Here is a 27,509-nt window from a genome sequence, read left to right on the forward strand (position 1 = left end):
GGACTCTATGAATGGGTCAAGGAAAAAGAATAATTTTACTTCCACATCTTTATCTTTTTAAGGTTTATGTCACTTTATTTTCATTAAATCCTAATGTATTAGTCATTTAGCCTAAATAACCTAGTTTATCTGGACACCAGCATTTATTAAGAGTACGTACTGTACATGGTTTGCATGGAAATTGTAAAGTAATATAGCAGCCATCCAATCAGTTGAGGAATCCTCTAGTTTCCCTGTTTGTAGCTGCGCCTTGACAATTTACATCTCAATATCCTGCACAGGACTCCTGCAACAACGGTCTCTGCCCTGTTATCCATCTGGAAAGCTGAGGAGACAAGAAATCTCCCTCCTTCTTCCCGTCCGTCACATGGGTAATAGAGTTCAGTAGAGAAACATAGCCATAGATATGGCAATAGAGACATAAGGGAAGGCTACATTCTTATTATGGGGTGAATATTGTACATTCAGATGTGTGTACATTTGTTATGTGGAGACGGATGTGATGCATGCATTACTGAGCTGTGTGATGCCATTACTGGGAGCAGTAAAGTTCAGGGATTGCAATGGGAGTAGAGTGATAAAGGACGAGGCTGTTAAACTGTAATTCTAGGATATTGTAGCGACAGAGTAAATGCCGAGGCTGCTCTGCTATAACAAGTTTATATCCAGACTAAAGCAATGGAGTTTGTCCTATAGTTAAGAGAGTTGTACTGTGCGCAGAGGGGGATATGGTCGTTAGGTCGACAGTCATTAGGTCGACCACTGAAGATCGACATGCATTAGGTCAACATGGTCAATAGGTCGACATGTACTAGGTTGACAGGTCAAAAGGTCGACGTGGATTTTTCCAATTTTTTTTCTTTTTTTGGACTTTTTCATACTTGACGATCCATGTGGACTACAATTGGGAACGGTAACCTGTGCCGAGCACAGCGGTTGCGGAGCGAGGCACCTTGCCCGAAGCATGGCGAGCGAAGCGAGCCATGCGAGGGGACACGGTGCACTAATTGGGGTTCCCCGTCACTTTACTAAGAAAACAACACAAAAAAAAAAGTCCAAAAACTCATGTCGACCTGTAGACCTAATGACCATGGGGTCAATTCTTTTCAGCGACAATTGAATAGCGCCGGGAATTAGCTCCCGACGCTATTCAATTCAGCTCCAGTTAAGTCGGCGATGGCCCGTTCTCGCAGACTAAACAGGTTGAATTGTCGGGAGAACGGGCATTCTCCGACTTAACTCCCCGGCGCGAGGCCGATTCCCGACAGAATCAGCCTCGCGCCGGCAGCGCGGCAGCACTTTTGTCTGGTTTCTTCTCTCATCCCCCGGGGATGAGAGAAGAATTCCCAACAATTGAGGGTCACTCGTCGCTGTATTGAATAGCAAACTCCCGGCGCTATTCAACTGTCAGTGAATTGAATCGACCCCCATGTCGACCTTTCCGTGGTCGACCCAATGACTGCCGACCTAAGTTGAGTCAACCCAACGACCCATACCCGCACAGAGAGAGTTTGTTATACTGGAACAGTAGTCGGGAACAGGAAATGTGGAGATATGTAATGAGTAGATTTCTGTGCTGTATTGTAACTTTCCCAGGCTCAAACACAATACGCCATGTGACGCAAGACACAGGTATACAAGCGCTGCATAGTAAATTAAACAGGGCAGTCTCCTGGCAACTTAAGGTGGGTACACACTGGAAGATATATCTGCCGATCAATTGATCTGCAGATATATCTACGGACGGATCGGGCAGTGTGCTGTGCATACACACTGCCCTATCCGTCGGGGACTGACGTCATGAACTGGGCGGGCGTGTACACACGCCCGCCCAGTTCAGCTGTCAAACACCGCCGGCCGCCGCAGCATGTGTACGGGCGGTCGGCTGACCGATCCGTACACACACAGCGATGCGCCAATATATCGGTAGATATATTGGCCGTCGGCTGTGCTGCGGGGCCGACGCGATACCTCTGTGAACGACCGAGTTCACAGACGTATTGGCTGTACACACTGGCCGACGGACCCGCGATATATCGGCAAGTGTGTACGGGCCTTAAGACACATTTTTGTGGGGGGAAAAAAAAGACACTTGGCCCAAGCAGAGACGCAGGAGACCTGGTGCGCCTGCCGCAAGTGTTTGAGGACACAGCTGTATGTGAGAGGGTTACGGTCGTTAGGTCGACACTCATTAGGTCGACCACTGAAGGTCAACAATGCCATTTGGTCGACAATGTCATTACGTCGACAGGTCAAAAGGTCGATATGAGTTTTTCACTTTTTCTTTCCCATTTGGATTTTTGCATGCTTGACGATCTACGTGGACTACGATTGGAACGGTAACCTTGCCCGAAGCATGGCGAGCGCACTAATTTGGGTTCCCCGTCACGGTGCACTAATTTGGGTTCCCCGTCACTTTACGGAGAAAAAGACACCAAAAACCTCATGTTGACCTTTTGACCTGTCGACCTAACGACCCATACCCATGATAGATACATCTGGGATAAGCACAGTGTACCCATACAAAGATACTGTGGGGCAGATTTATTAAGCCTGGTGAAGTGATAAAGTGGAAGGTGATAAAGGACCAGCCAGTCAGCTCCTAACTGTCATTTTTCAAACCCAGCCTGTGACATGGTAGTTAGGAACTGATTGGCTGGGGCTTTATCACCTTCCACTTTATCACTTCACCGAGCTTAATAAATCTGCCCCTGTATCATTTATAGTCCACTGTTACATGCTCAGTGTGCAAGATCATGTTATTGCAGATATGCCGAAACATTGCTCTATAGCGAAACATACTATATTATACATATCTTCTCCAGAGGATACCACTCTACAAACCTTTAACCTGTTACTCATTACATTAATGCCCCTTAGTGCTTAGCTCTCTTTACTGTAGTCTGTTAATATATAAAACTTGTTTTGTATTGTGGTTTTTCTTTTATGTGCAAATTTACAGCACTTTAAATCCTTCTGGGAAGAGTCATATAAAAAAAACAATGTAATTATTAATAATAATAATAATAATAATAATTCTATATTGGTGTGTTTTACATTATACGCAGAACTCTGATGGCTACATGTAATTTAATATGATGGGAAGGACAAGAGTAAGGAACAGGACCATCTAGTAACAGTGCATGGAGATAGGTGCACTCCAAGTGAACACTGGCTCTAATACCAAATGACACAAAACAGAGACGCTTGACGCGACAGATCTGGTAGGGAAAAGGCAGTACAGGGCCAGTAAGACGCATCACTGCAAGCCGGTACGTATAACATTTATCCACAGCCCGTGCACAACAGGAACCAGTGACATCACTAAGCCTCGCTGATGTCACACAAGTGAGCGCATATCGGTCCAGCCCACAAAACGCCTACCTCCATTGTGTAGGACACACTAACAAGGCTACTGCAACTTATTCTTATACTGGAAGCCAAGTTAGTCAATTCTAGGTGTTTTTTCAGACACTTACATTGTATTAGAAGGGTATGGACTGACGGTCACAGGTCAGAGCTTTACATTGTAACACAGTTCAGATGTAATAAGTAATGCTCCAAGGAAAGGAAGAAAACGGGTATTATCAGGGAGCATTATCATCATCTCCAGCCGACCTAGCAGAGCTGGAATTGGTAGAAAGGCATTGCAGGTGGGATGGAGTTTCTATGCTGTAATGACAGCCTTCCGCAGGCAAGAAACACTGGCAATATTTTAATCAACAGCCGAGTGTTAAGTTGGGGTTGTTTATCTCCATTATTTAGAAATTAATGTATAATTTGATGCCAGCTGTGACAAATAAGGGAATGTGTACATTGTACGCAGCTAACACACTGACAGATTGTACATTTGCCTGACAAATGATAGCAATGTTCTCAGCTTCTGCATATTTGTGTTTGCAATTTCTACTAATTACCCATATTAGAGTAACTGGGAATGCAGCAATACTGGGGAAAAAAAGGAAAAGATATTCTCCACATAAGATACATTAATTTTCCCTTAAATTAGACGGTAACTATATATCAGGGGGTCAGCCTGCTGGTGGGATACACTATATATCAGGGGGTCAGCCTGCTGGTGGGATACACTATATATCAGGGGGTCAGCCTGCTGGTGGGATACACTATATATCAGGGGGTCAGCCTGCTGGTGCAGTACACTATATATCAGGAGGTCAGCCTGCTGGTGCAGTACACTATATATCAGGAGGTCAGCCTGCTGGTGCAGTACACTATATATCAGGGGGTCAGCCTGCTGGTGCAGTACACTATATATCAGGGGGTCAGCCTGCTGGTGCAGTACACTATATATCAGGGGGTCAGCCTGCTGGTGCAGTACACTATATATCAGGGGGTCAGCCTGCTGGTGCGATACACTATATATCAGGGGGTCAGCCTGCTGGTGCAGTACACTATATATCAGGGGGTCAGCCTGCTGGTGCAGTACACTATATATCAGGGGGTCAGCCTGCTGGTGCAGTACACTATATATCAGGGGGTCAGCCTGCTGGTGGGATACACTATATATCAGGGGGTCAGCCTGCTGGTGCAGTACACTATATATCAGGGGGTCAGCCTGCTGGTGGGATACACTATATATCAGGGGGTCAGCCTGCTGGTGGGATACACTATATATCAGGGGGTCAGCCTGCTGGTGGGATACACTATATATCAGGGGATCAGCCTGCTGGTGGGATACACTATATATCAGGGGGTCAGCCTGCTGGTGGGATACACTATATATCAGGGGGTCAGCCTGCTGGTGGGATACACTATATATCAGGGGGTCAGCCTGCTGGTGCAGTACACTATATATCAGGAGGTCAGCCTGCTGGTGCAGTACACTATATATCAGGAGGTCAGCCTGCTGGTGCAGTACACTATATATCAGGGGGTCAGCCTGCTGGTGCAGTACACTATATATCAGGGGGTCAGCCTGCTGGTGCAGTACACTATATATCAGGGGGTCAGCCTGCTGGTGCAGTACACTATATATCAGGGGGTCAGCCTGCTGGTGCGATACACTATATATCAGGGGGTCAGCCTGCTGGTGCAGTACACTATATATCAGGGGGTCAGCCTGCTGGTGCAGTACACTATATATCAGGGGGTCAGCCTGCTGGTGCAGTACACTATATATCAGGGGGTCAGCCTGCTGGTGGGATACACTATATATCAGGGGGTCAGCCTGCTGGTGCAGTACACTATATATCAGGGGGTCAGCCTGCTGGTGGGATACACTATATATCAGGGGGTCAGCCTGCTGGTGGGATACACTATATATCAGGGGGTCAGCCTGCTGGTGGGATACACTATATATCAGGGGATCAGCCTGCTGGTGGGATACACTATATATCAGGGGGTCAGCCTGCTGGTGGGATACACTATATATCAGGGGGTCAGCCTGCTGGTGCGATACACTATATATCAGGGGGTCAGCCTGCTGGTGCAGTACACTATATATCAGGGGGTCAGCCTGCTGGTGCGGTACACTATATATCAGGGGGTCAGCCTGCTGGTGGGATACACTATATATCAGGGGATCAGCCTGCTGGTGGGATACACTATATATCAGGGGGTCAGCCTGCTGGTGGGATACACTATATATCAGGGGGTCAGCCTGCTGGTGCAGTACACTATATATCAGGGGGTCAGCCTGCTGGTGCGGTACACTATATATCAGGGGGTCAGCCTGCTGGTGGGATACACTATATATCAGGGGGTCAGCCTGCTGGTGCAGTACACTATATATCAGGGGGTCAGCCTGCTGGTGCAGTACACTATATATCAGGGGGTCAGCCTGCTGGTGCGGTACACTATATATCAGGGGGTCAGCCTGCTGGTGGGATACACTATATATCAGGGGGTCAGCCTGCTGGTGCAGTACACTATATATCAGGGGGTCAGCCTGCTGGTGGGATACACTATATATCAGGGGGTCAGCCTGCTGGTGCAGTACACTATATATCAGGGGGTCAGCCTGCTGGTGGGATACACTATATATCAGGGGGTCAGCCTGCTGGTGGGATACACTATATATCAGGGGGTCAGCCTGCTGGTGGGATACACTATATATCAGGGGGTCAGCCTGCTGGTGGGATACACTATATATCAGGGGGTCAGCCTGCTGGTGGGATACACTATATATCAGGGGGCCAGCCTGCTGGTGGGATACACTATATATCAGGGGGTCAGCCTGCTGGTGGGATACACTATATATCAGGGGGTCAGCCTGCTGGTGCGGTACACTATATATCAGGGGGTCAGCCTGCTGGTGCGGTACACTATATATCAGGGGGTCAGCCTGCTGGTGGGGTACACTATATGGAGACAAACAATTAGGAAGCTGCTCAATCATACCTGGAGGTAATTATATATCAGGTGCTGGAAGGGGGAGGGGTCACAGACAAACAACAGACAAAGAGGAAGGGGGGTGCAAATCCCCAACCCCCAAATTCCCTTCCGCACACTGAAAATTACCTGTAACAATCCCTGAACCTATCTGGTAATAAAATTCAGAGAATTCGTCACAAATGTTTGCAAACACATGTTTAGCTGCTGGCCACTTCACGGCTTCTCTGATACAGCAGTCCTAACCTACATAATAGCAGTGCCCACATAGGGCCATGTAATTTGTCACAGTACGCCTCATGATAAAGGCTTTTACTAAAACACTTCCTAATTGTTTGTCTGCTTGTTTGCATGAGGCATTGAATGGGAGCAGCATTTGGAAGGCATGCTGTTCCTTGTAGTGCCAATGGGAGATCCTGGGGGTGGCTCCCGGGTAAGTTAGCTCTCTGTATGGAAGTGTTTTAGTAAAAGCCTTTATCATGAGGCGTACTGTGACAAATTACATGGCCCTATGTGGGCACTGCTATTATGTAGGTTAGGACTGCTGTATCAGAGAAGCCGTGAAGTGGCCAGCAGCTAAACATGTGTTTGCAAACATTTGTGACGAATTCTCTGAATTTTATTACCAGATAGGTTCAGGGATTGTTACAGGTAATTCTCAGTGTGCGGAAGGGAATTTGGGGGTTGGGGATTTGCACCCCCCTTCCTCTTTGTCTGTTGGGATACACTATATATCAGGGGGTCAGCCTGCTGGTGGGATACACTATATATCAGGGGGTCAGCCTGCTGGTGGGATACACTATATATCAGGGGGTCAGCCTGCTGGTGGGATACACTATATATCAGGGGGTCAGCCTGCTGGTGGGATACACTATATATCAGGGGGTCAGCCTGCTGGTGGGATACACTATATATCAGGGGGTCAGCCTGCTGGTGGGATACACTATATATCAGGGGGTCAGCCTGCTGGTGCAGTACACTATATATCAGGGGGTCAGCCTGCTGGTGCAGTACACTATATATCAGGGGGTCAGCCTGCTGGTGCGGTACACTATATATCAGGGGGTCAGCCTGCTGGTGCAGTACACTATGTATCCGGGGGTCAGCCTGCTGGTGCAGTACACTATATATCAGGGGGTCAGCCTGCTGGTGCAGTACACTATATATCAGGGGGTCAGCCTGCTGGTGCAGTACACTGTATATCAGGGGGTCAGCCTGCTGGTACAGTACACTGTATATCAGGGGGTCAGCCTGCTGGTACAGTACACTGTATATCAGGGGGTCAGCCTGCTGGTACAGTACACTGTATATCAGGGGGTCAGCCTGCTGGTACAGTACACTGTATATCAGGGGGTCAGCCTGCTGGTGCAGTACACTGTATATCAGGGGGTCAGCCTGCTGGTGCAGTACACTGTATATCAGGGGGTCAGCCTGCTGGTGCAGTACACTGTATATCAGGCGGTCAGCCTGCTGGTGCAGTACACTATGTATCCGGGGGTCAGCCTGCTGGTGCAGTACACTATATATCAGGGGGTCAGCCTGCTGGTGCAGTACACTATATATCAGGGGGTCAGCCTGCTGGTGCAGTACACTATATATCAGGGGGTCAGCCTGCTGGTGCAGTACACTGTATATCAGGGGGTCAGCCTGCTGGTACAGTACACTGTATATCAGGGGGTCAGCCTGCTGGTACAGTACACTGTATATCAGGGGGTCAGCCTGCTGGTACAGTACACTGTATATCAGGGGGTCAGCCTGCTGGTGCAGTACACTGTATATCAGGGGGTCAGCCTGCTGGTGCAGTACACTGTATATCAGGGGGTCAGCCTGCTGGTGCAGTACACTGTATATCAGGGGGTCAGCCTGCTGGTGCAGTACACTGTACATCAGGGGGTCAGCCTGCTGGTGCAATACACTGTACATCAGGGGGTCAGCCTGCTGGTGCAGTACACTGTATATCAGGGGGTCAGCCTGCTGGTGCAGTACACTATATATCAGGGGGTCAGCCTGCTGGTGCAGTACACTGTACATCAGGGGGTCAGCCTGCTGGTGCAGTACACTGTACATCAGGGGGTCAGCCTGCTGGTGCAATACACTGTATATCAGGGGGTCAGCCTGCTGGTGTGATACACTATATATCAGGGGGTCAGCCTGCTGGTGTGATACACTATATATCAGGGGGCAAGCCTGCTGGTGTGATACACTATATAGTTACAACTTGCCGCTCTTCGGGTCCCGCGCGCCGGCCGTCTCCTCTGTCGATGGTTATCTCCAGTCCTCCTCTCCTCCCTCTCTCTTCCCCCGAGCGCTCCTGCTCGGGGGGCGGGGCTTCGCGAAATGACGCGTTTGCGTCATGACGCAAACGCGTCATTCCACGAAGCCCCGCCCCCCGAACAGGAGCGCTCGGGGGATGAGAGAGGGAGGAGAGGAGTAGTCACAAAGTGCCGCGGCGGGCGCCCCGTGCGGTTGCACGGCTCGCCCGCCGCTAGAAACGGCACTGTATCAGGGGGCAAGCCTGCTGGTGCAGTACACTACGAGTCCAATTCAATTGTGGAGCGTGCTACTTGCTGGCCATCTAAAATAATGGGCGTCTATCGGAGCTATTCACTTGTTGTTTCAGTAGACGTCCATTAGCCCCGGCAGTCAAATTTTTTCTCGCAGCTTCCGGAGGAGCGAGAACAAATTTGTTAAAAAGTCCATAGTTTTGGCACCCAAACCCGGACTTTGGACGCCCATTCAGGCGTTTTAAACTGCTAAACCCTGAGCCGACCGGCGCGTTAACTGGCAAAGGGCGTCTGACCAGAGCAACAATTGAATAGCTCCATTAGATGACCAGCATCTGATCGAGCATGCCCGGCCTAAGGAGTAGATTTACAAAAGCTTCTAAAAAAAAAAAAAAAAAAAGTGCTGATGTTGCCCAGATTCTGGCGGTCATTTTCTAGCATGCAACACAGGATGATTGGTGGAATCTGATTGGCTGCTATGAACAACAGAGCCACTTTTCATTTTTGAAACCTTAGTAAATCTACATCTAAGTCTGACAAATCCCTTTCTACAGAGTTTCATTTTACTACAATACTATACAAAAGCTCAGGATACAAAGAAATCATAGACGAAAGCGTCAGGACAGATACAGAAAGTGACCAAGAAAACAGGCGCTGGTGCTTAGCTTTCACATTGGACTTGTAGGACTCCCCATTGCCACAACTGTCTCCTCGTTCCCCTCACTCCATTCACCATTGAGCTTACACGTTGCCGTGCAGGTTTCGAGCTCACAATTTTAAAAATGCACAGGGAGAAGACCAATCAGAAGTCAAAGGGCTATATGGTGCAGTATCTGATTGGTCCTGTCTTACACAGCTTCCCCCCCCTTCACATTGCCCCACAGTTAGTGGTTCATTAAAGCTGCATCACCTGACCTAAGTCTAGAACACTAAATGATTCAAATAAAACAACATTGACATATATACATGCATATGATCATTTAATAGGGTACAATATATGGCTAATAAAGGTACGATAGGGAAAAGGGGGGGGGTTCACTACACACAGCAGACTGTCACTGCCAGTCACTGCAGCCAGGCTGTTCTAGGACACATTCACAGAAGTGGTTTTATAACCAAAAACTAGAGAAAAAAAGTGCTGGCTAAATATTGCAGCATGATCACAACCAGGGGCTGACTAGGCTAAGCACAATAATGATAGTACCACCTAAAAGTGATGCAGGCGCCATATTCTCTCCTGCACAGCCGCATACATCGCTACACCTTGGCAGGCGGCATGATACAGTAGAGGAATAGGTGAAAGAAGACTTGGCAGAGAGCCCGTCCATGGTTTCTCTCCTGTGGCAGTAACTTGCTCATGACGTCAGTGGCTCCCATCCAGTCTTTCCTCTGGCTCTTTTTACCACTGAAGTTTCCACTAGGCCGCAGACTTATCAAAATTCCCTTTGTAGGAATTTTTGTTTTTAACCTCACAGCAGTAGACTGGGCAGCAGTTAGGATGGAGAACTGGCCACCAAGCACAGCGCAGCTAGAAATCAATAACATCAACTGCTAGGCTGTCATTTACTCAAAGGCCATTCAGCTCATAGCCTAGAACGAGCATAGCATAGCATAGCATACAACAAAATAAATAAAATATAAATGTAAAACCTTCTTAAAGGAAAATTGTAGGTAACAACCAATCAGATTCCAGCTATCATTTTCTAAGATATACCAAACAGGACTCGACAAATACCAGTCACCATGGCACCTATATTTTGTAGAGAATCGGAGGGTACGGTTGGGGCAGATTGGGGATGTATTTTCCGTGAGTTCCACAGTCTTTGCAGTTCTAAAGCCTTTTTTTTGGCCTCCTTTTGAGCCTATGCCCTTCAGCTCACCTATATCTGGGGTCAACCCTCCCTCAGAGGTTCCCTTCCTCCGCCTGCAACAGAGGAGCGGTAACCGGACCGCCAGACCGTCTGTACCCACAGTGGGAGTTCCCCCTATACTGCTGCAACTGCTCGCATACCAGCTTTGCTTTCCTTCACTCATGGGACCAACCTTAATACCTGCCCTGCCTTACCAGCCTCACAGTTACTGGCTCTATCATTATAGTGATCCTGCTTGTCCTACAGAAAATTTCACACGTTGAGGTTGAGGACGATCGTTGTCCTCATAAACTTAAGCCGGGTCCTAGAAATTAAAAGAATTTGTCGACCCATGCTGTAGACTAATGATAGCTAGAACCTGACTGGTTGCCATGGGGGCCACTTCCACATTTTAGAAGGTTTGATAACTCTCCCCACTGGAGCTGTATTCAACAAACCAGATGTTCTATTCCCACTCAGTTACCCTTTATCCCAATCACTAAACCTGCCCAGGAAAGCTTTTCCCTTTATATGGAGCTGCTGCACCAGTGCAGTACTGAGCATTAGTAATGGAAGAAAACCCCCTTGCCTTCCAGAAGAAGGTATCCCCTTCCATGTGGTTGGTGATGTTACTGCATTATTATGCATAGCCTCCAGGATTACTTAAGAGCACCTAATTTGTTCCAAATAAAACCATCTGAAGCGCATACGGGTTCGGTTTATGCGCTGAGTAGTAGGATGGAGGTAAGATTATCAGTAGGATTAAATGGAAAGAGTCAGTCATCTGGAACAAGACAGACACAACAAAATCACGATAAATCTAAGATGGAACCGCAGTAATCTGCATATGCCAGTGATAATACCCCTTCAGTACTGGTGAGTAATACATGCAGAGTACCCCATGGAGCAAAGCTAAAAGACCAGGTACTAGACAAGCGCCTCCAAGATGAACTCCAGCAATCGAGGTATGAAGTGTGAATGTCTCACTCCTGTTGCTAGAGGGAGATTGGGACGACAAGGGACACAAGATCAAGTCGTATGACAGGACTGGCTGGTGATTATGGTTCCCGCTGGATTACTGCGGACCAAGGGGCAGATGTATTAATCTGGAGAAGGGATAAAGAAGTGACAAACCAGTGATAACTGCAAGGTGATAACGCACCACCCAATCATTACGAATTTGAAAAATGACAGAAGCTGATTGGCTGGTGCGTTATCACCTTGCACTTATCACTGCTTTATCACTTCTCCAGGTTAATACATCTGCCTCTCTGTGCTCTAAATAAGCCGGCAGTCATGACATAAGCATAAAAAATAATCACACCTATTAGATAAGACCACCGTTAAATCAATGCCACTACCTAGCCCCAACCATGAACAAATGCAGACAATAAAATACAGTGTCTTCTGCTTTGACATTTGTATCATGCACTGCACTGTGATGCCTGGTACCCGCACCCGGCACTGTGATGCCTTGTACCCGCACGCCGCACTGTGATGCCTGGTACCCGCACTGTGATGCCTGGTACCCGCACGCCGCACTGTGATGCCTGGTACCCGCACGCCGCACTGTGATGCCTGGTACCCGCACGCCGCACTGTGATGCCTGGTACCCGCACGCCACACTGTGATGCCTGGTACCCGCACGCCACACTGTGATGCCTGGTACCCGCACGCCACACTGTGATGCCTGGTACCCGCACGCCGCACTGTGATGCCTGGTACCCGCACGCCGCACTGTGATGCCTGGTACCCGCACTGTGATGCCTGGTACCCGCACGCCGCACTGTGATGCCTGGTACCCGCACTGTGATGCCTGGTACCCGCACGCTGCACTGTGATGCCTGGTACCCGCACGCCGCACTGTGATGCCTGGTACCCGCACGCTGCACTGTGATGCCTGGTACTCCTTCGCATGGCTCACAGCGTTACAAGGCAGTATAGTCAGAAACAGAAATAAAAACATTGTAGCGGCTGCTTTCAGTAAAACAGTCAGACACAAATAACACTGTAAGCAAAAATAAAGAAATACTATTATAGAAGCAGCATTTTAATGGGAAAACAAATACACAGGAAATGTTTTTTGTATTTTACCCCAGATCCCTCCCCGGGTAGCAGTAGATTTACAGACGGTCATAATAATGACATGTTCAAAATGCAGACATGCGTTTTTAAGGAATTTTTGCCCAAGAAACAGACTTGTTCATATTTTACCATCCCAGTGGACCTGGACGGGGAATATAATAGTGTGCAGAGTGCAGCGAGGCATGTGCGGGGACGCAATACACCTACATGGTGTCCATGTCGACCTACAAAAAACAACTGAAAAACTCCTGTCAGTATTTTGAAATGTCGGCATTTCAAATGACAGTATTCTGACTATTTCGGCATTTGTGAACATGACGGTATTTTTGACAGTGTCGGCATTTTGACTGTCGGTCAATGGCTGCCAGGATTCTGACCATCGGTAAATCATACTGAACCCCCTTCCCCAAGCATTAATGAGACAAGCTGAGACGACAGGCACATTATGAGGGGCCAAGCCAGCCTTGTACAGGCTCGGTGTTTGCCGTGGCTGCCAGTCTGTGGTCTTGGGGGTACATTTCCATGTTAGCTCTGCAGGCAAGAAGGTATTTCATGAACAATTGGACCATCAAAAACGCACGCACAAAGCAATTCTGCACATTACGCTGCATTCTAGGTAACGTCTCAAGCAAGCTGCTGACAGAGTTCGACCTGTGTCGCAATTCCTGCGTCGGTATTTCGACTACAGGGATCTCGACCACACATGGGGATATGTATAGAAAAAGTATCCAGCTCCTGGGACCGCCATCATTTCTGCAATATAGCCGATAGCAAATTTACATTTAGTGGCTAGAATGGTGGAATGCGCCGGTTCCAGGAAACGGGAACCTATTACATATACCCCATAATGTACAAGCATGCACACAGTACACAAGCAGAACCACCTAGTCCTGTTATGAAGCACTCGTCACCATCGTAGAGACAAAATACACTGAGGAATTGTTTCTTACACACCACTGCAAATTAAACATATCTGAACATGCAACATACTAATAAACAGGCTATACTTCCAGACCCTTCTAAATTCACTTTGGTACATGTCTGCATAAACCCTCAGTCTTCTGAGCACATCCCAACGCTCAGCCAGATATTTCTGTGTCCATGTTAGCCAGACATGTAATGAATTGTCACTTTTCCAATGGATCTGAATGACGTGTTACTCCATGTACCAGTCAATTAATATATCATACACAGGCAGATTAGTGGAAACCTGCTATTCTGATTAATTCAGATTAAACGAAGAGCAAAATTACAAAATCAATTTGAAACCATACAAAAAAACCTTAGGTAAATGTTGGTAAATTGGTGGTTTTAATAACAACGTACATTTGGCAGCGTATCTGGTCTCAGATGGGAAAAGTGGAAAGGAAGGATGATGACTGTAGATGTACAGTAAGTGTACATTTCCTCTCATAGCGATTCCAGCGCCGCATCTCTACGGTACCACCGATAACAGTGACTACAGACCAACTCTAGCCTATACAGAAGTAGTCACTCCTTTACTTTGTATATTGTAAAGAGTAAAGATTTGTGCATTCTGCCTGCAGAACGAGTGTAGCTTTCAACCTGCATTGTACATTCCTGTTGTCGGGAGGGCAACCTTTTACTAAGAAGAAATCTTCAGTACACTGTACACAACACACAGACACACACCATGGAGATGTAGGACAGTTTGTAAAGTGTAAAGTAGCAGTTTGTAGCATTTTCCTCAATATAGTATTTTATACAGGTTTATCCACTATAATCACTGACACCAACATATTATTATTACTGCACACACTATGCAATGGGACTGCTGTATCTTTCCAACAAAACTAACTAAATAAATAAAAACCATAAACATGTAATAGTGTAGCACAAACCAGGCATATTCTTACCGTATGTTATTCATCTAAATCACAGGTTCTCAAACTCGGTCCTCAGGACCCCACACAGTGCATGTTTTGCAGGTCTCCTACACCTGTGCACCTGCTGGGTTACCTGAAAAACATGCACTGTGTGGGGTCCTGAGGACCGAGTTTGAGAACCTGTGATCTAAATTAGTGGTTCACAAACTCGGTCCTCAAGGAACCCCCGCAGTTCATGTTTTCTAGATCACCTAGCAGATGCACAGGTGTATTCATTGCTCACTGACACATTTTAAAACATCCACAGGTGGAGCCAATTATTCCACTTGTAATTCTTTGAGGAGACCTGGACACCGTGAACTTTTAGGAGGCCTTGAGGCCATGGGTACAGATGTATTAAGCCTGGAGAAGTGATAAAGCAGTGATACGTGCAAGGTGATAATGCACCAGCCAATCCGCTCCAGTATGTAAATTGACAGTTAGGAGATGATTGGCTGATGTGTTATCACCTTCCAGTTATCACTGCTTTATCACTTCTCCAAGCTTAATACATCTGCGCCAGAGTTTGGGAACCACTGAGCTCTAGAAAGGTTTCAATGAAAAGTGGAAGCCAACAAAACGAGAGACTAGCCTTGTAGCTAATTGCACAGCAGTGACCTCTAGTCATTACATTTGTGCATATTTGGCCATGATCAAATTGTGCTGTATATAAATTCATGTCAATGCGCTGCCTGTCTTCCTGACATGTTCACGGGTAACATGTTCATACATGAAGTAGAGAATACAAAGCTGGCCAATGCAAAATTAAAATGGAATTGGTGCGATTGGTGCAGGGACCTATATGCTGCAAATACCCTGCACTGACACAGACATGTGTAGAACGCTGCCTCTATAAAACACCGGCCCAAAGCTGGTATTGTAATATAGAGGGTTACGCAGAACAGAACTACTACATTTTGTCCAGTGAATATACCTGGGGGAATGAGAGTGTGTAATAAACAGGCAGCGCTGTAATAAATAATTTTAAAGCAGATATTATAGGAAAGTACAATAGCTGATAATGATCGCCTTCCACACATACCCCACGGACATATTCAGCAGCATACAGAGCCTTATACACTGATAACATATTATCCACGCCTGTAATGGGGGGCTAAATTGTAAAAAGATGTTGGAAATGCCAGGAAGATAGCCGATATGTGTGTGTGTGTGTGTGTGTGTGTGTGTGTGTGTGTGTGTGTGTGTGTGTGTGTGTGTGTGTGTGTGGGGGGGGGGTTACATAGCGTTCCTCTGACTTTATATAATTTACAGTATACACCACTGAGTGGGACAATGAGCGAAGAGAAACACAAGGTCAGGAGTCTGTAATAAAAATAAGCCCCCCGGGAGACGGAGAGGAGAGTCCTGAATGAGACGTGGAATGCTTCTACAACAGATGTCACAGTTATGGAAACTACTGGGAGCCTATGCCCAGAAATGGGAAACAATCCGACACAAACACACGAGAAAAGACGATTTCACACTCAGGGGAAGCAGGATGGGAAGTGGGGGGTAGGCTGCAATACGTTTTTCTTATTTTATTCTTCTTCAGTTCCAGGCTGATCTTTCGGAGACCAGTGAACACCCATTGTTGGGAGTGTTAAGCAAATGTCATTCCAGTGATAGATTAATGACTAGTTTTAGGCTAAAAGATGGCTCCTTTAAACGTATTTCAGTGTATAATGGAACCGGTATAGAGATGGTTGCAATTCGTACACAAATGCAGCACAAATGACATTCAGTAAAGCAGCTGCAACTATGACACGGTATGCAACATGTGTGCCTGCGTTACAGTACATTGCATACATTAACGCCTACAATTACAGCCATTTGTTTACGTATGCATTAGAAAGGAGTGACATTTATTTTGCACAATTAATTTCCTAAATGCAGCACAAGTTCGTCTGACTTAACAATGTTTCTCAAAAGTGGACCTTGGGGAACCCTAAACGTTCACATTTTGAAGCCCACCTAGCTGGTGCACAGCAACGTTCATTCCCAACACATTCTAATCATTCAAAGGCAGTCTGGAAAACATGAACTGCTAAGGGGGCAGAGGACCCTGTCTGGCAAACACTACTATTGACAATGATAAATATATACTGCTGCAATACTGTTTATATAATATGGATGTTTTGTGGCTATTAATACACACAAATAAAGTACTGGAAGCAGCACGATGAATAGAGCTGTGGTCATTTTACTACTATAATGCTGCTTTCACATCGCAAAACCTGCTTTTGAAATGGTATTTGAAACGGTTCTTAAAACGGGTCTGAGCAGTTAAACCCCCTTCACATCTCATGTTGTAACCAGTAAATTACCATTTCATTACCGTTTTGGTACCTTTCACACTGAACCCGTTTCACCCATAGAAAACAGTGGTTGTCATTATAAATGGACTTTTCTGGCCCACACATTATTAATAATTATTAATTAATTCATTATTAATAATTTGGGTAGTCGTACGATGGAACCCAGCAGCTTGAAGCATTTTTGCTATGTTTTTATATATGAGGGTATCCTTGACTGTCCCAGTAATTTGGCAGCAGATTTCCTCATCCCCTCTGATCCTAAAGCAGCTCCCTCACCTCTTCATCACTCCAATTAGACATTTTATAATGGCTTTGCAGTCTAAACGTCTATAAAGCCACTCTCACATGCGTCTCCTGTGTTTTCCAAGCTGTTTCCTGGTTGTGGCTGCTGACATCACACATGGAGACAGCCTATGACCTGCTGGGGCTTGCAAATACCGTTTCAGACCCTTTCACACTGCACAGTGAAATGGGACTGAAACGGGTAGGACCCTTCTTTTTTACCGTTTCAAAATACAGGTATTTTGAAAACGGTAAATTGAATGGGACCCTTTCACATCGCAGCTTGACCCGTTTAGGAAGCCAGTTAAAACGGCAAAATACCGGGTACAAGCTGCAGTGTGAAAGGGGTATAAGTGACACAGAGGAGGATCAGCCTGCCCTCCCCAGTACAACCACTCCTATCCCATCCAGCACAGCGAGAGACTGACACTACAGCATTCAGCAACACACAGACACTGCAACATATCCATCACTTTACTACTATAAGTGACACAGAGGAGGATCAGCCTGCCCTCCCCAGTACAAGCACTCCTATCCCATCCAGCACAGCGAGAGACTGACACTACAGCATTCAGCAACACACAGACACTGCAACATATCCATCACTTTACTACTATAAGTGACACAGAGGAGGATCAGCCTGCCCTCACCAGTACAACCACTCCTATCCCATCCAGCACAGCGAGACACAGACTACAGCATTCAGTAACACACAGACACTGCAACATATCCATCACTTTACTACTATAAGTGACACAGAGGAGGATCAGCCTGCCCTCCCCAGTACAACCACTCCTATCCCATCCAGCACAGCGAGAGACAGACACTACAGCATTCAGCAACACACAGACACTGCAACGTATCCATCACTTTACTACTATAAGTGACACAGAGGAGGATCAGCCTGCCCTCCCCACACTCCTATCCCATCCAGCACAGCGAGAGACTGACACTACAGCATTCAGCAACACACAGACACTGCAACATATCCATCACTTTACTACTATAAGTGACACAGAGGAGGATCAGCCTGCCCTCCCCAGTACAACCACTCCTATCCCATCCAGCACAGCGAGAGACAGACACTACAGCATTCAGTAACACACAGACACTGCAACATATCCATCACTTTACTACTATAAGTGACACAGAGGAGGATCAGCCTGCCCTCCCCAGTACAACCACTCCTATCCCATCCAGCACAGCGAGAGACAGACACTACAGCATTCAGCAACACACAGACACTGCAACGTATCCATCACTTTACTACTATAAGTGACACAGAGGAGGATCAGCCTGCCCTCCCCACACTCCTATCCCATCCAGCACAGCGAGAGACTGACACTACAGCATTCAGCAACACGCAGACACTGCAACGTATCCATCACTTTACTACTATAAGTGACACAGAGGAGGATCAGCCTGCCCTCCCCAGTACAACCACTCCTATCCCATCCAGCACAGCGAGAGACTGACACTACAGCATTCAGCAACACAGACACTGCAATGTATCCATCACTTTACTACTATAAGTGACACAGAGGAGGATCAGCCTGCCCTCCCCAGTACAAGCACTCCTATCCCATCCAGCACAGCGAGAGACTGACACTACAGCATTCAGCAACACAGACACTGCAACGTATCCATCACTTTACTACTATAAGTGACACAGAGGAGGATCAGCCTGCCCTCCCCAGTACAAGCACTCCTATCCCATCCAGCACAGCGAGAGACTGACACTACAGCATTCAGCAACACAGACACTGCAACGTATCCATCACTTTACTACTATAAGTGACACAGAGAGGATCAGCCTGCCCTCCCCAGTACAAGCACTCCTATCCCATCCAGCACAGCGAGAGACAGACACTACAGCATTCAGCAACACACAGACACTGCAACGCATGCTTTCAGACTTACTACTTACCAGCATTTTGAGATAATCATTTGCTAAATCAATAAAAAAAAAAGTAGGACAGCTCTCTCCTAGGGTCTTGTTAGAAGGTGCTAATTATACCAGGCAAAAACAACTTCCATTTTGTCTTCTTTACAGCATCTAAGATCATTTATTTCTATCAAGCCTGATGAATACAAAGAAATGTAAGAACAAAACCTGGTTTCTCTAAAAAAACTCAGAACATGCTAATAAAACAGTGATCAAACACTGGTATTCCAGAAGAAAAACCAAAATATATATATATATATATATATATATATATATATATACACACACACACACCCATACATATACACATGCATACACACACTAGCTGAACCTGATGTAAAAAGGTAGGATGAACTCTGTCGCTGGTAACACAATAATGTACCTATCAGAGAGCCCGTAATGAGCCGATAACTTATCAGCAGCATATACAGAGCATATGGTGACACAGTGGCAGTAGCCTGTTGCTAGCCTAACAATAGGGCACCGAATGAGCTGACCAAGAGCTGTGTGTGACAAACTGTCAGCAGCATTTTTTCAGAGCGCTGGGGCAATGGCTATTTGCATTGTCTTTCTTCTACAGGTGTAGAAAGAGAAAGCAGATGCTGCTTCTGAATGGAGTCATTTGCTATGGCAGATTTAGCTCATTGCATGGCAAGGAGGGGAGCTGCTAACTACAATTATATACACACACAGAAAGACCTAAAAGGGGCCTTCCTCTCTGGACCCAAATCAGCCATGCAGTGCAATAATCTGTTATGCAGGATATTGCCAGAAATGCCTTTGCCAGTTGAGGAATTACTGAAAGAAGAAATAAAAAAAAAAGAAAAGCCATACTGGAAGAGTGAGTGTCCACTCCAGGTTAGTGCCCTCTCTATGGAGTCAATTCAGTTAGGTGTGAATTGGGTCCTGCAAGCCGTTCTCACAGGGCACTGTGAATGACTTTTGCATCCAGTTTCAGGCGTGCATGGCTTTTCCTGAGGAAAATCATATTTTTTATGCACACTCCCTGAGAAGATGAAAATGTAGGGATAATCTTTATTTTAAAGGAAAAACTGTTGGAACACAGTGCAGAACCTTTGATATACTGCTCCCAATGAACAATCACACACTTGGAGGGGTTAAATAGCATATTTTGGTAGGTGGAGGTGTAAATGATGGGGGACAGGTAGACAGAAGTGTCGTACTGATGGGAGAAAGTTTTAGAACTTGTAGATGGGAGCTAAAAAGTGTCTTTTCCAACTTCTGAAAAAATAATATTTAAAAACACTAAAATATTTTTTTTCACAACTTTTCATCATGTTTTTATAAACTCCAAAATGTTTCAAAGGCTTTAATTTGATGAAAAAAGAACCGCTAGCTATAACGTTTCCACTATTAGTGGAAAAAAAAAATATCCATTTTACATTTTTCCATAACCTTCAATATAGTCCTGCTATTTCGGTTGTAACTTTTTGGGGGTTTAGTTTCCACACTTTTTCATGCACTTCTCCCAGGTTTCACAACTTTGCTGCGAGTCCCGCCAACTGGAATTTCTAATTCTTATATTTCTCAAGTGCTTACATGATAAAAACTCAAGTTTTCGCTAACTTGCTCTGAATTGACCCCCAGTGGTGCCAAAAAAAACAAACCGGAAGAGCAAGTGCCCACTCCGTCCCACAGCCCCAGCAACTCGGAGGCTATTACATTCAGCCCAAGTTGTGCAAATGGATACATCAGAAGGGTAAGTGCCCACTCCAGGTGGGCAAATGGACACTACCCACCAAAGTCATCAGGGGTAACGATAAACCTGTAAGCCCTCTGAGATAAGTTTACCAGGTGGCCATGCAGTAGACAATTACAGCGATTGTCTTGTGAAGCAGAATGTGCGCGTTACAATGCTAGTAATGGGCTGGCAGAATATTTATATGTTATCTCATGTATGGGGATTTATTACTTCTAATTCTGCCCATTACCCTTCAGCGAAATCAACTGTCCAGACATACAGAATCACACACAAAAACTTATATAGAAGGAAGAAATGAACATTGGCGTAATTCATTTAACACACTTTGCAACAGTATATGCGTCAGCCACGGCCACAGATGCCGTTCTCATACAAAAGGCCGCCACTGGAGACACTACGCAAAAAGATTGGAAGTTGCATGGCCATGAAAGGGTTCATCGCTGTAGCTGTCCTGCCAGAGTTTGGTTCTATATAAGAAGCCAGTGCCTCCGGGAGAGGAGAGGGGGGGGGGTGCTTCACAACACCTGGCCTTTTTTTTTTTTTTTTTTGTATATCTGTTGGCTCTAGGTGCCGGCAGAAGGTATTTATGCCAAACCCCAAAAATTAGGAGAAGGTGTAATTAGGTGTAAAGGAAGGCTATATGTACAGGAAAGCTTATCCCATAACATGATCTCTCTCTAAAAAAAAAAAAAAAAAAGTCTGATCGACAGAATGCAGGAAAAAAAAAAAAAAAAAAAGATGAATGAATTAAAAATGTTACACAAGCAGACACAACCACATTAATTATATGGCCTTGTGCTGCTCTCTTGGAACTGACAATACAGAAATGACAGCATTATTTCAGCAATTAGTTTTAATCATTAATTAAAAATAAATAAATAAATAAAAAAGAGCTTTCCCAATTTAGTTTGGAAGGAGGCCTGAACGTCAGCCAAAGAGCCAACGTAAAACATCAAAAAGGACTTTTAGCAGCACCTACTATAAAAATCCAGAATATTTTGTAAGTCCTCGTCACGTCAACGTCTATAAAATAACAATTGCACATAGAGCTCACTATCGGACCCACGGCTCTTATCACTGGTCACCAACAGGACATCTGTGCAGAGTGTAAGACGCTACAAACATCCACTGATGCTGTGCTGTATATAATACATATTTGAGGGTGAGAAAAGATTTTATGGTAGAATTACAATTTATTGCAATAAAGAAAGACCCCCCCATAGCATTTAATAAAGTAGCGCAGTACAATGCTATGCCGCCAGGCTCATCTCTCAGAAATGGCGTATAGACCTGCTCTCAGCACCCATTAAGTATCCGCAGCCCCTATGCAGGCAGTTAATGTTTGGATTTCCAAGGAGAAAAACAGAAAAACAGAACTCAGCATTTGATTCAGCCGGCCCTCAGCCGAAGCACTATGCAGCACCCCCTCCCAAAAGTACACTCAAAGCTTGTTCAGTGCTTTCAGACATTCCATTCAGACCCCGACAATAGATGGAACCAGGAAAATAATTGGCATTTTTCAAAAGTCAAAATAGTCAAAGAAGGAAAGTAAATCTGGCAGGCAATGACTGGGGAGAAAACAAGAATAAAAAAAAAAAAAAGAAACAGAGAATAAATACGTCAAGATTCTTACTCAAGTACAAATAAATAATTCCAGACGTAATACCACAGCGCTGAAGTGTAAAGCAGTTCTTGGGAGTTTGGCTATTTTGGAATAGAACGATCGAATGGATTAAAATATATATATCAATCCAATGGTTGTGCATGTGTGTTAGTCCAACAGTCTACTGACAGTCATATGTGAAACCAGCTTAAAAATTATATATATATTATATATAACAGTCTACTGACAGTCATATCTGAAACCAGCTTAAAAAAAAAAAAAATATATATATATATATATATATATATAATTAAAAAAAAAAAAAAAAGACACAGGTTACTACAAAAAGACAAAAATGTCCCCGCAGCATTCCATGTTTAGATGGCAAATAGCTATTACATGTAAATAAAACTTTATAGCTATAGAAAGAGGAGACAAGGATTTAGCTCTGAAAAACACACTTGCACACACTACAACCTCGCATATAAATTCCATTTACAAGGCATTCATACTCCAATTATAATCCCACGTCTACGTACAATTCCTCAGTGCTCCCCAAAAATGTGCAAACTTTACTTGCAAGACACGTTTGCAAAACCACAAGCAGGTAAAACACACTTTAGTATTACTGTACAAGAAGTCAGTCTTCAGGAATTACCGACACATTTAATCTGCGTGTCCTGTACATACTATGTAACACTTGTGTAACACTAGGCTGAAAGACTTGCTACAGAAAGATATATAGGTGAAAATGACAACTTCCTGCAACATGTTGTAAAAAAAAAACAACAACAACAAGACCGCAGCTTTAGGGGCAAAAATGTAAACATTTTAAAATATAGATAACAGCAAAACCTATCCATATAGGTAAAAGGAGACGACACCAAATTATATGCCAATAGATATTACAGTCACTCTCAGTCGTAATATTATATAACAATAAACAAAAAAATAATATATTATACAAAGAACAGGACAAAAAGTCTGTCCATATAAGCAGTTTATTGTAATTCTGTAAATCTTCAAAGCAGCTTTTTATTTCTTTTAATAGAGGGTTACCCTACCCCTCAGGCAGCGTTCCTATGGGATTTACGGTACATTATTTCATCATTAAAATAGCTTCCAGTCTCTCGCAGGAAATGCATTGCATCGTACAATCTAAATAAAAGTGCTCCATCCATAAATACATTCCGCACAGCCATAATTAATGGCAGCTAGCGGAATAAACACATTCATAGGAGAGCATGCAGGCTGATATCCCTTTTATATACACATTGGGATTGGGGGTGGGGGTTTGGGGGGGGACGAAACAAAATAGATTGTTGTAAATATTGCAGTTCAATCCTGGACGGGAACAATGTAATATTTGCAGGAGCTGCACAGTATTCAGAGGACCCAGCCAAGTTTCTGGAGTCACCAACCCCCCCTACCCTTCCAATTTTAAAATTGCATGGGCTCCGCATTTAACAAGTAAGAACATGTGGAAAGCAGTCAGCTGCAAACCCCCCCCTCCTGACAATTGTAACACCCACCTGCAGGAGCCAGAAGCACTTTGCATGCCCAGATCTAGAAATTGAATTACCCTCTTGTCAGATCACAAAACTCTGGACTTCTGCACGAAGCATTTAACTATTCCCTGCCCACGTAGCAGATCACAGAGATCCCATGATCGGGTGAAATCTACAATGATCTAATTGCAATAAAACAAATGCTCCCCAAATAATTACTTTAGCACTCCATTTTATTGAAGAAAAAAAAAATTATATTAAATATATATATACACTTTCATGTTTCTTAGCCTTTTCTGTATAAGGAGGGCAGTATTGCATTTATATGCATTAATTATTAAGGGAAGAAATCGTGATGTCCCATTCAAATCACAGCAAGGTCACCAACCTCTGCGGTAGCGTCTCAGGCTGTCAGACGGTGACACCTGGTATTTCACGTACAGCGTCGTGACACAGCGTTAAAGACCCCTTTAAATACTATCACAAGCCGGGAATAAATCCGCGGTACACAAGTAGCAGCTAGTACTAAGGGCTCAGCTGGGTTACTGACAGGTCAAAATAATGTGTGGTTTGCGCACAGGAGCTTACGATCTAAAGCGATGCCATCAGAAAATGTGCGGCGCGCCCGGTGCCTGTCGTTGGCACCGTCATTATTTTTATCCCCCCCCCCCTGTACTGGGAGTGTGTTGAAGTGGGTACATGACTGCAGAATATGTTTGCACTTCACAAATAAAAGGCCAGATGATCGCACACATCATCACCAAGGCAGCCGCAGCCTGGGCTCGAATGTGCTACCTCTAGGACTCAGGCGGCAGCGGCGGGGAAGCAACAGATGGGAAGAGCTTTCCTACCAGAAGGGAAGTTTGCGGGGAGGAATCCTATCGGATCTGCTGCAGGGTCTCTCCGCGCGCTGGGAATCTGCCGACTCCGGCCACTTCCCCACTTCAGCCTGCAGGAGAGGAGCAGCCCTGGAGAGGGGGGAGAAGAAAACATCTTTGACTTTCATGTCTCTACTATCCCCCATCCCTTATTCCCCCCCCCCCCTTTCCCAGATGCACATTATACAGGCAGGGGGGGGGGGGGGGGGGCTGGAGCTTTCCCTTTCCCTTTCCCTGGCGTTGACGACTTCTTCCTTCTGGAAAAATTTGAAAAATGTCCATCCCCCCCCTCCGTGTCAGAGTAGCTGAGTGAGTCAGGCTGGAGGCTGCTCCCCGGATCACTTCCCAACTACTTCCACAGGCTGCGCCGGCACCGTACCCCACCACCGCCCCCCAAACTGTAGGGTGCACCCCCCCTCCCCCCAACTCCATGGCCTGTACCCCAATACTCAAAGCCCAACCCTTCCCTCTCCCAGCACTCTCCGGCCTGCGACTCCCAGGATAGAGTGCACCCCCCTATGTGACACAGTCCCTGAGGACCCCCCTATCCCCCCCTCACGTGCTACAGTACCCCCCATATAATAAAAAGTCCCTGAATTACCCCCCCCCCCCTCCTGAAACAGTCCCTGAGGACCCCCCCACTGCCCCCCAGCTGCCACAGTCCCTGAGGACCCCCCTTCCCCGGGACTCTCCTGTGACAGAGTCCCCCTCCCCACACACACACACACAACACAACTTACCCGGGCCGGCTGAGGACACCCCACAAGGCTGCGCAGGCAGCAAGTTCTCCCACTCTGCCTATTGTCTGGCGGCCGCTGGTGGCGGGGGGAGGCCGGGGAAGGGGGGGGCGCACGGTGAGGGAGCCGGGCTCGGCGATAGCGATGCGAGGAATGCTCGGAATGAGGACAGGAATGAAATGAACGTCAGGACCGAAGCAGCGGAGGAGGCGTGCCCCGGTGACGTCATGCTCCTCCCTCCCGCCGCCCCGGGGGCCGCGCCCTGACGTCACGGGGAAGTCCGAGCTAGGCGGGCAGCAGCCGGCCCCGCCCCTCCCTCTCCCCTGCCCGCGCTCCCCGCTGCTGCAGCAGCTGCTGGCCGGGTCACGTGGTGCGAGAATGCGCGGGAGCTGTCAGTGTGGCGCGAGCCGCGGCTGGCTGCAGAGTGTGGCTGCCTGTAGTAGCTAGTGTGTGACAGTGTACTGTATGTACAGTGTAACGCCGTGTGCGGGGAGGGCGGCTGCCTGTCCCCTCTCTCACTGTGCTCAAAACACATGACTGACCTGTGTATGTAATGCCTCTGTATGAAGAGGTTCTGCAGCAGCTGCTTCCGTCACATGATCCCTGACACTATTACCACACGTTATGGAGGGCGGCTGCCCGACCGCTCTATCACTGAGGTGTGGTATGGAAGGTCGACAGTGTCTAGGTTGACCACTATTGATCGACAGGGTCTCTGTCGACATGGTCTACGTCGACAGGTCAAAAGGTTGACATTAGTTTTTTATGGGGTTTTTTGTAGTTTTCTCCGTACAGTGACCAGGAACCCCAATTAGTGTACCGTGTCCTCTCGCATGGCTCGCTTCACTCGCCATACTTCGGGCAGGTTACTATTCCCAATAGTAGTCCGCGTGGATCGTTAAGTATGAAAAAGTAAAAAAAAAAAAAAGGAAAAACTCATGTCGTCCATTTGACCTGTCGACCTAGAGACCGGATCCCCTGTCACTGCTCTATACACATTACTGACGTGTGTGTAATGCCTCTGTATGAATAGGTTCTGCAGCAGCTGCCTCCCTCACATGTATGTCTGTCATTATTACCACACGTTATGGAGGGTGGCTGCCTGTCCCCTCTCTCACTCAGTCACTGCAATATACTACACATGGCTAACCTTTATAATGCCTCTGTATGAAGAGGTTCTGCAGCAGCTGCCTCCCTCACATGATCCCTGTCACTATTACCACACGTTATGGAGGGCGGCTGCCTGTCCCCTCTCTCACTCAGTCACTGCAATATACTACACATGGCTAACCTTTATAATGCCTCTGTATGAGGAGGTTCTGCAGCAGCTGCCTCCCTCACATGTATGTCTGTCATTATTACCACACGTTATGGAGGGTGGCTGCCTGTCCCCTCTCTCACTCAGTCACTGCAATATACTACACATGGCTAACCTTTATAATGCCTCTGTATGAGGAGGTTCTGCAGCAGCTGCCTCCCTCACATGATCCCTGTCACTATTACCACACGTTATGGAGGGCGGCTGCCTGACCGCTCTATCACTGGGGTGTGGTATGGAGGGTCGACAGTGTCTAGGATGACCACTATTGATCGACAGGGTCTCTACGTCGACAGGTCAAAAGGTTGACATGAGGTTTTTTTGGTGTCGTTTTCTCCGTACAGTGACCGGGAACCCCAATTAGTGCACTCGCCATACTTCGGGCAGGTTACTATTCCCAGTCGTAGTCCGTGTGGATCGTTAAGTATGAAAAAGTAAAAAAAAAATTTAAAAACTCATGTCGTCCTTTTGACCTGTCGGCCTAGAGACCCTGTCGACCTAGAGACCGGATCCCCTGTAACTGC

The 27,509-nt window shown here is 46.3% G+C and overlaps 1 protein-coding gene across 8 annotated transcripts in view; it reads right to left on the reverse strand.

Moving 5' to 3' along the window:
* TEAD1 (TEA domain transcription factor 1) overlaps positions 1 to 25,982 on the reverse strand; it is a 239,360-nt gene extending 213,378 nt beyond the window's left edge. For 6 of the 8 annotated variants that reach the window (XM_063946409.1, XM_063946407.1, XM_063946410.1 and 3 more), the window contains exons 1-2: positions 25,671 to 25,981; positions 24,904 to 25,020 (exon numbers count right to left, since the gene is read on the reverse strand). The gene's annotated coding sequence lies outside the window, so the exon portion shown is untranslated. Of the gene's footprint in view, positions 1 to 24,903; positions 25,021 to 25,670 lie in introns of all 8 variants that reach the window. The other 2 variants (XM_063946405.1, XM_063946412.1) reach the window with 2 other exon arrangements.
* Positions 25,983 to 27,509: the final 1,527 nt, after the last annotated feature.

The sequence above is a fragment of the Pseudophryne corroboree genome, chromosome 11, assembly GCF_028390025.1.
Source record: "Pseudophryne corroboree isolate aPseCor3 chromosome 11, aPseCor3.hap2, whole genome shotgun sequence".
Taxonomy (NCBI): Eukaryota; Metazoa; Chordata; class Amphibia; order Anura; family Myobatrachidae; genus Pseudophryne; species Pseudophryne corroboree.